General features: G+C 27.5%; 2 protein-coding genes across 3 annotated transcripts in view; one reads left to right on the top strand and one right to left on the bottom strand.

Moving 5' to 3' along the window:
- The window catches only part of LOC107453922 (four-jointed box protein 1), a 36,933-nt gene extending 25,707 nt beyond the window's left edge, over positions 1-11,226 (bottom strand). The window contains exon 1 of one of the 2 annotated variants that reach the window (XM_016070938.4): positions 10,863-11,226. The gene's annotated coding sequence lies outside the window, so the exon portion shown is untranslated. The remainder of the gene's footprint in view (positions 1-10,862) is intronic. The other variant, XM_016070941.4, reaches the window with a different exon arrangement.
- LOC107453923 (lisH domain-containing protein ARMC9) overlaps positions 1-13,386 on the top strand; it is a 126,152-nt gene that overhangs the window by 83,994 nt on the left and 28,772 nt on the right. The gene's annotated exons all lie outside the window — the stretch shown is intronic.

Genomic DNA, 13,386 nt, shown 5'->3' with positions numbered 1-13,386 from the left:
TAACATAAAACCTAATTTTAAGACTAATTGATGAAGCAATAAAAAGAATATTTTTTACATCAAATGTTTCTAAATCAATTTAAATGCTTTTTTATTATAATATGCACACCTACTAATTAGCTTTTTTTAACAGTCAAGGTTCCACCAAAAGAAGTTCGATCATTTAAGTGTTTCGTAGCTGAAAAAATCGAGAACTGCTGTTCTACACTATAAAATGCAAGTGCACTTAGAATTAAACAATTCTTTGGTTGTATCTACAGAAATTTCTGCCTATTTAGAATTTCCCCCCCCATTTAATTTACAAACAAAATTAGAATATTCTACGTGTATGTCAGATTTTTTTCAACCTTTAAGCTCAAAGATATATTAAAAACTCGCCACACGAGGGTAAAATTTACTGAATGTGTTAAACACTATTCAATTACTGAATTAATTAATCGCATTAAAGATAAAAACAATCCAACTAATGGCTGAAATGTCAGTCATCGTTGCCAAAGGACAACAACATTACGATCTTGAATAAATCTCTAGCAAACTCCAAGTATATCATTTAAGCCTGATAAAACCGTACAAGATTAAAAGAAACACTTTTATTTTGCTGCAGACACCCATTAATGAGTTAGAGCGGTTTCAAACTGAATTGTAAGTGTAAATCACTCGTATCTCGGGGCTATCTGTAAGTCATGAGTATGTTGCGCCCTCATGGTGTGAGACAACTTTTACGACCTCCTTGAGCAATTAATAACGGCACTGTTTGGAGAGAAGCCACAGAAAACGCCGGCGACGACGCCACTGTGCCAACTGGGGTCTGCCAATTAGCCTTGACTTCACGTGAACCTGTGAATATTTTCATATTTATGAACAAAAGAACATCCTTTTTCTACTTTTTAAGTAAGGTATTAACTACGAAGAGATCCGCCAGGATATTGTCTTAGCTCTGCATTGCTCACAGAACGAAACGTTGTGGAACAATCGTGGAAATGAAAATGTTTGATTTGTGTAACGGGTTTTTGAAAGTGTAGAACATTCATTAGAAACGTAAGAGATTAAAAAGACTTAAACTGCTGACAGTTTATGTTCATGAATTTTTTTCAGTTAAAAGTTAACAAATAATTCTTTTTTTCTTCTTTTTTTCTAATAATAGTAATGGAATCTATAGAATTAAATAAGGGTTCAAAAGAATTGTTTACTTTTTAAACATTTAAAAAGTAGTGTAAAGGCAATTTTTAGTGAAAAATAGAAATTTCTCTAAAACCAAACTAAATCATGTCAAATTTAACACTGTTTTTACCGATGTAATATTTAAAATAAATGTAACTCTTATGACAATTTTTTCCTTAAATACTTTGTTTAATTCTTAACGTTGTGGAACAATCGTGGAAAAGAAAATGTTTGATTTGTGTAACGGGTTTTTGAAAGTGTGGAACAATCATTAGAAACGTAAGAGATTAAAAAGACTTAAACTGCTGACAGTTTACGTTCATGAATTTCTTTCAGTTAAAAAAGTTAACAAATCATTCTTTTTTTTTCTAATAATAGTAATGGAATCTATATAATTAAATAAGGGTTAAGGGAATTGTTTAGTTTTCAAACATTTAAAAAGTAGTGTAAAGGCAATTTTTAGTGAAAAAGAGAAATTTCTCTAAAACCAAACTAAATCATGTCAAATTTAACACTGTTTTTACCGATGTAATATTTAAAATAAATGTAACTCTTATGACAATTTTTTCCTTAAATACTTTGTTTAATTCTTAACGTTGTGGAACAATCGTGGAAAAGAAAATGTTTGATTTGTGTAACGGGTTTTTGAAAGTGTGGAACAATCATTAGAAACGTAAGAGATTAAAAAGACTTAAACTGCTGACAGTTTACGTTCATGAATTTCTTTCAGTTAAAAAAGTTAACAAATCATTCTTTTTTTTTCTAATAATAGTAATGGAATCTATATAATTAAATAAGGGTTAAGGGAATTGTTTAGTTTTTAAACATTTAAAAAGCAGTGTAAAGGCAATTTTTAGTGAAAAAGAGAAATTCCATTAAAACCAAACTAAATCATGTCAAATTTAACACTGTTTTTACCGATGTAATATTTAAAATAAATGTAACTCTTATGACAATTTTTTCCTTAAATAATTTGTTTAATTCTTAACGTTGTGGAACAATCGTGGAAAAGAAAATGTTTGATTTGTGTAACGGGTTTTTGAAAGTGTGGAACAATCATTAGAAACGTAAGAGATTAAAAAGACTTAAACTGCTGACAGTTTACGTTCATGAATTTCTTTCAGTTAAAAAAGTTAACAAATCATTCTTTTTTTTTCTAATAATAGTAATGGAATCTATATAATTAAATAAGGGTTAAGGGAATTGTTTAGTTTTCAAACATTTAAAAAGTAGTGTAAAGGCAATTTTTAGTGAAAAAGAGAAATTTCTCTAAAACCAAACTAAATCATGTCAAATTTAACACTGTTTTTACCGATGTAATATTTAAAATAAATGTAACTCTTATGACAATTTTTTCCTTAAATACTTTGTTTAATTCTTAACGTTGTGGAACAATCGTGGAAAAGAAAATGTTTGATTTGTGTAACGGGTTTTTGAAAGTGTGGAACAATCATTAGAAACGTAAGAGATTAAAAAGACTTAAACTGCTGACAGTTTACGTTCATGAATTTCTTTCAGTTAAAAAAGTTAACAAATCATTCTTTTTTTTTCTAATAATAGTAATGGAATCTATATAATTAAATAAGGGTTAAGGGAATTGTTTAGTTTTTAAACATTTAAAAAGTAGTGTAAAGGCAATTTTTAGTGAAAAAGAGAAATTCCATTAAAACCAAACTAAATCATGTCAAATTTAACACTGTTTTTACCGATGTAATATTTAAAATAAATGTAACTCTTATGACAATTTTTTCCTTTAATACTTTGTTTAATTCTTAACGTTGTGGAACAATCGTGGAAAAGAAAATGTTTGATTTGTGTAACGGGTTTTTGAAAGTGTGGAACAATCATTAGAAACGTAAGAGATTAAAAAGACTTAAACTGCTGACAGTTTACGTTCATGAATTTCTTTCAGTTAAAAAAGTTAACAAATCATTCTTTTTTTTTCTAATAATAGTAATGGAATCTATATAATTAAATAAGGGTTAAGGGAATTGTTTAGTTTTTAAACATTTAAAAAGTAGTGTAAAGGCAATTTTTAGTGAAAAAGAGAAATTCCATTAAAACCAAACTAAATCATGTCAAATTTAACACTGTTTTTACCGATGTAATATTTAAAATAAATGTAACTCTTATGACAATTTTTTCCTTAAATACTTTGTTTAATTCTTAACGTTGTGGAACAATCGTGGAAAAGAAAATGTTTGATTTGTGTAACGGGTTTTTGAAAGTGTGGAACAATCATTAGAAACGTAAGATATTAAAAAGACTTAAACTGCTGACAGTTTACGTTCATGAATTTCTTTCAGTTAAAAAAGTTAACAAATCATTCTTTTTTTTTCTAATAATAGTAATGGAATCTATATAATTAAATAAGGGTTAAGGGAATTGTTTAGTTTTTAAACATTTAAAAAGTAGTGTAAAGGCAATTTTTAGTGAAAAAGAGAAATTCCATTAAAACCAAACTAAATCATGTCAAATTTAACACTGTTTTTACCGATGTAATATTTAAAATAAATGTAACGCTTATGATAATTTTTTCCTTAAATACTTTGTTTAATTCTTAGCGTTGTGGAACAATCGTGGAAATGAAAATGTTTGATTTGTGTAACGGGTTTTTGAAAGTGTAGGGCGTTCATTAGAAACGTAAGATATTAAAAAGACATAAACTGCTGACAGTTAATGTTCATGGATTTCTTTCAGTTAAAAGTTAACAAATCCTTCTTTTTTCTTTGGTAATGGAATTTATAGAATTAAATAAGGTTTAAGGGAATTGTTTAGTTTTTAAACATTTAAAAAGTAGTGTAAAGACAATTTTTAGTGAAAAAAAGAAATTTCATTAAAACCAAACTAAATTATGTCAAATTTAACACGGTTTTTACCGATGTAATATTTAAAATAAATGTAACATTTATGAAAATTTTAATGCTTAGAGAAAAGGAGTAATTTTCCCGGAATAATAGGGACTTGATATTTTGTAACATATCTTAAAAGCGATAGGATTTTTTTATAGATTTTCATAACTCCAACAAATTTTTGTGTAATCTATTCATATTTATAAAGCTCTTTAATAATTAGGCATGAAAAGATTAAAATCTATTTCTGATTAATCAAAGAAAATTCATCAGACATGAATTTCAATATTTTCACGCCTAATTATTGGAGGTCTTTATGTATGAAGATAGATTTTTATAAATAGTGACTTATGAAAATCTACATTAAAGTCCCGAATCCCTTAAAAATATCACAAAATATCAGATCTCAAAAATTTTAGGCGAAAATTACTCATTTTTATTCATAAAGATCTCTAATTAGGTATGAGAAAATATTTCCGAAGAATTATGATTGGTTGTAATACTTGGATTTGATCATAATCTAGTAACACCAAAGTTAGACTTCAAATTTAAATGCATAATTTGTTTTAAAACTCTTTTTTAAAACTAATGTCAGCTTTCTTATTTAACTTTGAATACTACCACATTTTAGTTTAGCACATGCATGTAAATTGTTAATTACACTAGATTTCCTTTCCAAGAAAATTATTGAAATAAATTAAGCATTCTCGTTTTCGGCTTATTTTTATTAAACTAGTGGGAGTAACTGTTCAAAAATTTAAAAATAAGATCACAAATGTTTTTTTCTTCTTAAGAAACTGTGTCTTTTCTTCACTTCATACACGATGAGATGAAAAATTCTCGTATAATTACCGTTACGTATGGTAATGACATTCCCATAATTCTGTTAAAAGAAACCCATAATTCTGTTAAATAAAATTAAAATATACGATACTTAAATTACTCATTTCAGTAATTCTTCCGTTCATATGGTAAAGGTTAAATGGAAATTTTTGTTTTCGAAATTATATTTTTTGCTACCACCTATTTGGAAAAAAATACAAAACTGAAAAGTAAATTTAACCGAATAAATGATTTTTATACCATACTCTAAGCCTAAGCTATCATGATAAAATTACAAAATTTTACCACATTTATCAAATTTTATCACTAATTATAAAAACACGTTTTATTGTGAATTTTAACAAAATCTTTACGAAAGTGCTTCCTTAAAAACTACGGGCCTTTTAGGTGTACTCATAGAGCCAAAAACACGGTAAATTTTACTTTTATTTTCCTAGCTTATTAACATTTTGTGTCATTTTCATAATTTGCATAGATAGTAATGGTCAAAAATGCTATCCATTTTTGACTGATTTTGACAGTCATGACAGTTTCAAACTCATAATAGTTATACAAATAACCTGCTATTCTTTAAAACATGTTATTTCAAGGGATTCGTTTAGTCCAGTTTTTGTTATGCTTAAAGCAGGAATTCTCATTTTATGGGTGTTGCTTTGTTAACTATGGAAGTTTATCTGCATTTGTTATGAATAATGTTTTGTAATAATTTAAATAAGCAGACTATTTTCAGACTTTTAATGTACGTTTTTGTGTACACATAAATAACGGTTTTACAAATCAGAGTCGATACATAACTCTTAATGTAGCGAAGTATTATAATTTCTTAAATCGCAATATATAAGTAAATAAACGACTAAAGACAGTAATGATGAGAAATATGTTTCATTCATTTACAGGTGACTCCTATTTATTACTTGTTTAAAAATATTAAATGCTAAATCAGCGTTTCAAAAGAAATATAATAGGAATTGATTCTGGGTGGTACATCGTGAATAAATGATCCTTATAGGTTCATTGATTATGATAACGTTAATGATTGACACGAGATTACTGTGAAAAAAAAATACTTTGAGACAAGTTGGCAATATTGGGAAAACATGTAGAAGAGGACTTTTGTTACTTAGCTCTTGTGAAAAGTGAAAAAAGTGAGGTGTTAAGACATGTCAGGAAAGGAGGAAAATGACAAAATAAAAATTTAGTTCAATAATTTAAAAACGAAAAATCTTGTTAAGTTGTCAGACGTGTAGGTTGTAAAACTGATGGGGGCATTAACAAAATAAAAAGTTATTTAACAAGCTTATCATCCATTTTTCCTCTTCTCAAAAACGAAAAAAAAAGTTTAGTGTAAAGATAGATATCGAAAGAGTAAAATTGCGCTTTTGAACGTATAAAAATATGTACTCATCAATTCCCAATTGTTTCACACGTTGTTTATAACACGATTAAGCTACAAAACAACTGAATTTTAAGCACTGGAATTTTCGCATTTTAATTCCAAATTCTTTGATCAGTTGATAGTATCTGATATTATAAGTTGATAACACTGAGGAGCATTTTTTTATTTTTATTTTCTATTAAGTGAGATTTATGATTGGATCTTGGATATTTTTACGTCATTGATTTCAAATCTGCAATTGATTTTTCTCCAAAAACTACAGTTTTTTTTCCTTCAATGAATTATTCCATTTTTTTTGTCGAAATGTACAAGTTTTAAGATAATATCTGTAACAGGGGGTCGAATAAATGCTTTGACAACCTCTAGGGGAGCTAGGACACATCATCATCAGGATTAAAATTTCATAGGAATCCATGCGCGGAAATACCGTCATACGCCGGGCCCTTCCCTATTATTAACAACTGTTTCTTCCTGTGCTTTTGAACAGGTCATAATAGGGAAGCGCCCTTAGCAGTGCAAGATATTTCTGGACATGGGTTCTATGCAATTTTAATCCTGATGATAATGTGTCCTAACTCCTCTAAAAGTTTGTCGCCTGGTTTTTAAACTTCTACATTTGACAGAAGATTGACTAAAAATGTCATTTAAATGGAAATCTGTAGTTATAAGAGCAAAACTAATTTCAGATTTGAAAACCCCACATCTAAATTATTCAAGATCAAGTATTCGTATAAAGGCAACCGAAAATTATTTATTATTCATTCAGAAAATATAAAGCTATAGACGTTTTGAGAAAAATCAGAATTCAAGGGTGTTTCCCTCTGATAGATACTCATTATTTGATAGGAACCTCCCCCAACACATGAGTCATGAATTACTCATCGTCATCGATATCGATTCATTCTTTTTCTCTGGATATCCAGTAAACATCTCCGATAGCAATTCAATAACATAATGAATTACAAGTCCTATAAAATCCTATATTTTAAATTATCCAATATCATCTCCAATAGCAATTCAATAACAATGAATTACAAGTCCTGTTTTAAGTCCAATAATTATTTTAAAGTTCAATAAATTATTGTAAGATAATGTATGTATTACTTCAACTATATACTTTCATATCATTCGTAAATTCTACAGTTATTCAAAATTAACTACTTTCTTTCATCGAAATATAGCATCAGGGGACATTTTAAGTGAGGTTTGGGTCTGTTAAAGAAGTTTTCAGATAAATGTTTCATGGTTAAAACGGGTGCTACACAAAATGTTTTGCCACTGAAACGGAAATTTTACAAGTTATTTTACCGTTAAAAATACACAGCAACACAAATTATTAGCAGCTTACCAAAATATCTAAAAAGGAATCCTTCTCAAAATTCATTTTTTGGAAATTATTTTTTCGAAAATTTTGGAATGGAGTAATTGAGATAAGTCAATTCTTCTTATACATAATTTTAAGACTATAACTCCTTAAAAGACAAGATTTATTTATTTATTTTCTTTTTTTTAAAAGAAAAATAGGACATCTTATATTTAGATAATCTCACCCCCGTATTAAAAACCTGATTCTCAGACGATTTAAAATTTTTGATTCGAAAATTATGAGTACATTTTTCACAAATTCTCCAAAATAAAATCGTTTATTAAAGGTCTGAACAAACCATTGATTTTTATGACTGTTCCCAAAATTAGGACCTTACTTTCACAAAATTATGAGTTGATAGTTCACAAGTTAACAAAAACAAACCATTCACAAAAAGTCTGGACCTATCTCTAACTAATTATAAATATTTTTTTATAGTCTAATGGAATTTTAATGAATATTTTTCATAAGTTTGAAATATTAATTAAATATATATTTAAAAATTTTATTTTCTGGAATTTAGACTTTATGTCTTTATTTAAATTTTATAACACAAAAGTACTTTTAAGTATGTTATATAATTGTATTATGACTTTTAAGAAGAATCAGAATATTCATTAAAAGTTGGTTTTCATGAGATTCAAAGTAAACTTTGCATATTAATCAGTTTTTAAAAGAAGTATCTATTTACATTTTAATAATATTTAATTATATCGAATTCATGTTTTACGACCCGAATCAAATCCTTCATTAAATTCTCGTAATTGTTAAAGTAGTGCTTTTTCCAACGCTCTTAACTTTTTCTTCTAGAGCAGTGTTTCCCTAACTTATAACTTTTCTGTGCCCTTTCTAAATTTTTCATAACGCTGTGTACCTCTAATAAAAAAATGAATGTATTTCTTACTATATAAAAATTGCACAAAAGTTAAAAATCACAACTGGCTGTTGATACCGCTAATTATTAGCTGTTAACTCTGCTAAAAATAGCCAATAGAAAAATGCGTAATAGTAAATTTTTATGGCTAGCTTTATTTTTAAATAAAAATTTTTTGAAATTTTCGTTTGTTGCAAAATATTTCGTGGGGGTACGCGTACCACACTTTTGGAACCACTGTTCTAGAGCAACGCTCTTTTTCTCTTCAGAGCTTTTTTCCGTGGTTCTAGTAAAAAATGTCACTCATTGCATAGAAATTCACTAACTCTGAGTGTCTGTAGCAAAAATGTGTAGTTGTTGTTTCTGATAAAAGCAAACTCTATTAAAATAAATCAAATTTAAGCAGTATTCTATTAAATTTATTAAAAATTGAGCATTATTCTAAGAAAATTAAACGATATTCCATGAAAATTAATTTTTGTCAATATTTTAAAAACCTGACGTGATAGTGTAATATGGTTTTCAGAATTAAAATTTGCTAAACAAACTACATTAGAAAAGGTAAACACCATGTCATATATTTATAGCTTGTTTATCAGTGTTATTCGTATCGTCAGTACTCGTCATAAAACAAGTATATAGCCATCCATAATATTAGAATATATTCATTTATAAAACCTGTTATACTAATAAATATACTAATTCGAAGGAAATTATTTAATTTTTATATATTCTTTCACACTCTCGATTAATTATGACTTCAAATTTCTAAGCGTTTTCAATTTAAACTGAAGAGTTGAATAATACGTACATTTTTTTTTTAAAACTCTTGTTAAGAAATTAGTACTAATTGATTCTCAACTGCTAGAATATATAATTGGAAACCGTAAAGGGTCTATGAAACTAGTCAATTGATTTCATATTTGAAATCATATATTAGATTTAATTTTATACATTATAAAATATAATAAGATTCTTTAGATTATAGAATATAATGGCTTTCTTTACATAATTTTTTAAAATAAAATTTTAGTTGTCAATTAAGGCAACTCTTTTCTAAATATTAAAAAATATATTGAAGTTAACTTTTGCGTTAGGTTGTTGCATCGAGTAATTGTTAAAGAATAAATTGCTCCCCAAAACATGGTCTCAGAAATTGGAATAAATACACAATAATTCATTTCATAGAATAAAATCAGAATATATTCGGTTATAAAACCTATTATACCTATACATATACTAATTAGGAGGAAAATATTTAATTTAATATATAATTTAATATATAATTTAACACTCTTGATTAATTGTGATTTCCAATCTCTAAACGCTTTCCTTTTAAATTTCTTTGATATTTCTGAAGAGTGAAGAGTTGAATAATACATACATTGTTTTTTTCCTCTTGTTAAGAAATTAGTACTAATTGATTCTCAACAGCTAGAATATATTATTGGAAATTGTAAAGGGTCTATGAAACTAGTCCATTGATTTTATATTTGAAAACATATATAAGATTTGATATAATAGATAATAATAAGATAATAATAGATATGATGGAATATAATACAATTCTTTAGGTTACAGAACATTATAAATTTGATTAGGTTTTTACATAATTTTTTAAAATAAAATTTTTGTTGTTATTTAAGGCAACTATATTGGAGTTAGCTTGTTGTATAGAGTAATTACTGAAGAATAAATTGTTACCCAAAAAAGTGTCTCAAAATGCATTGCATTAAAAATTGCTTTCGAAAATCTATCTTTCAAGGAATCTTAAACACTTTAAAATCATTTTTACAAATAATAATGTTCTTTTTGTCAACGATGTATCTTTTTTTTAAAAATAAGATATGGCATATGAAATGGAAAATTTATGAGTTACAAGTTGTTTTAAAGCATCTTTGTTAAATTGTTAAAAAATTTCAAACTCGTTATACTTCAGGATACCTTACTCTTAAGGAGATAAAAAAAAGGTAGCATAGTTCCAGAAATAAATTTATGAAAAGTAAGTTTTCTTGCACTATTGATGCCGAATAGATATTGATACCCAAAAGCATCCCGATATGTATTTTAATAGAGAATTAAAAAGCAACCTTATGTAGAACATCGTTTTTTATTATCATTGGTGCATTCTTAAATTGAATAAAACAACTCGTGTTTAAAGGAAATTATAATATTGAATTGCTAAGTATTTAACAGCATTATTTTGTAAGCTATTCAGAAATAGAAAATAATGTTCATACTATGCAAAAAGAATGCAAAATTTTTAAAAAAGATAAAACATAAATGTAGCATAAGTCATTAAATAAATTTATGAAATTAATCATTTAAATAGACTAAGTTTCAACAAAAAAATAAATAAATAAATCTTACCTCACCATTCGAGAATAACTGTTTTCCGACCAGTATACAAGATCAGTTCTTTAGTTGCAAATGCAATAACAGAATGACTTATAACTTAGAGAGCATGGCATATTGTGGTCCAAATGATGTGTAAACGAGTTGTCCATGCAGATAGGCTCCTTTTTCATTCATGGAAAATGCCTAATTCATTCTTTAGCCAGAGGTTAAACTCATTCGGTAAACATAACGCATCGTCCAAGAAGATCAACGACTTGGGCGAAGTTGTTGAAGATGAGATTTGAGAGGAGAGACCCACTAGACAGTGGAGACTGGTTCTAGTTTGTTTAGAAAAGGGATTCTCAACCTCTCACGCGGTTCTCAAAAATAAATGGTTGGTGCCGCTAGGAGGCCTGATTCTAAGGGGCTATTCCCATAATTCTTTGCCGTTCATTTAATTATTTGTTCGACTTTAACGATATAGAATGGTCTATTATTTGAAAAATGTTAAAACTATCATTGATATGAATACACCCTATGTATAATAATAAAAATGAATTAAAAGCGACGAAATGCGTTAAAATGGAAAAATGTGCCGACATTATATTCAAACTGATATACCCACCTCACTTGACAATGGATTGTTAAATTTTAAGTTGAATAAAATTTTGCACTTTTAAATAATGTCTGAAAATCACTAATTTTCATTCGAGTCAGTTATGAATGTAGTTTCTATTATATTTAGGTGTTTTTGATAGCATTTATTATTTTTGATTGATTGAATGATCAGTGTTTATTTTGCGTCTATTTCATCCAATGTTACGTCATTTCATAATGAATACTTTAAAAAAAGAAACCTATCAAAAAAAAAAAAAGAAACAAACTACCATATTAATATAATTAATAATATTTAGGTTAAACAGATAAAAATTTGACGAATTTATGGACCCCATATTTAGCAAATAACAGAGGGGAAATTTAAAAATTAAGTATTTTATTCTGATATTCTCTTTTTATTTATTTTGCACCCCTCTAGGGCTGAGCCCCGGGGAGGATGTGCCCTCATGCCCCCCCCCCCCGCTAGCTACGCCACTGATCATTGTCGATGAGCAATAGGGATATGAACTGGAGAACCGAGCCACCCCACCTAAATGGGTTAGGCAAATTTTCCTATAAAAATTTTTCGAAATGCTTATTGTTCAGTTTTAAAAAAATAATTCAAATTTATTATTTTTAAAAATTAGTATTTTTGAGTAATTTATTACGAGTATTTTTGTTGTAAAAAGTACATTGTGAATAAAAAAGAATTCATTAAATGGATGTCTTTTATTTTCCCCTGCTGATTATCTTGCCATATTGATAAAAAATTTTTACCGCTGGTTAAGGTTATTCGAGTGCACAGGGGTGGGAATGGAGGGGAGGGGAACACCTTGACTAGATGCTCCTTAAAAGAGGATTACCATTACTGACAGAGGCAAATAAAACCCTTATTTTAATAAAAAATAAGGCACACTGGAAAAATATATAATCATAAAAATCTATACGCTAAAATACTTTTTTAACTGTAAGTTCAAGTGGGAAATATTCTACCGTCAAAAATTATTTCTAATCGAGGTCTGCAATATTTCAATGCTTCAAAACTTCATAATTCAAATTGATTAATAATCTTATTATATTCTTCATAATATACTTTTTTGGCACTAAGTATTTAACAAAAAGAATTTTAATTTAATATTCGAAATAACATTAATGGATTTAAAGGTTTAGTGAAAGAGTTATGTCTTTGGAGTTGAGAATACTATATAAAACAGTTTTTTACTATTTAATTTTTTTCCCTTTCGGTTATAGTAAATAAATGTTCCTCTTCTCTATAATTATCGGAAATGGAAGAGAAAAAAAGTAATTCATTACGAAACAATTATTTTATATTTCATAATGAATAGTAAAATTATTAATTTATATCTTTAAATCAGTTGACGTACGTTTAAATTTGAAATTGAGAAATTTTTATGTACGATTTTTGTAATGAAAAATTGATATTTTTCGCAATGGAATTTTACCTAAATTGAACGGACGGTTTTACTGATTGTATGGGACAGTTTCCTTCCTGTTTCCTTAAGGGCACCCCTGACTTATACTGATAACAGGAAAGTGTATAATTTAACTGTAAAAAATATCTGTTTTTTACCTAAAAGTATAGTTTTATTATTGAAAATATCTTATTAATTTTTTAATGAAAAATATTTCTTTCATAGAGGAGATTAATTTAATCTAGATTAGTTAATTATTTTCTCGTGTAATCAAATTATTTTATCTGTGTTCAGTGTTTTTCTTGTGGGTGCAAAGCATTTTTTACCTAAGTACAAACCAACCAGATAAAGTTCGTGTAATAAGAAATAATCCCCTACAAATTAATAAAATGCGAAGCTTATTCGAATTTTGTTCTCGGTCCCCGTGTCGTTTAGTTGTCTAGAAACGGCCCGAGTTCCCGCTGAGTTGATTGAGAAGAAATTCTCGGAGGATTTTCTTTCTCTTCAAGGAACGAGGGGGCTGTCTT

This window comes from Parasteatoda tepidariorum, chromosome 6, assembly GCF_982258835.1.
Source record: "Parasteatoda tepidariorum strain Cologne lab strain chromosome 6, Ptep-v5.0, whole genome shotgun sequence".
NCBI classification, from domain to species: Eukaryota; Metazoa; Arthropoda; class Arachnida; order Araneae; family Theridiidae; genus Parasteatoda; species Parasteatoda tepidariorum.
The sequence above is the reverse complement of the archived record's forward strand: the minus strand, read 5'-3'. Positions and strand labels throughout refer to the sequence as shown.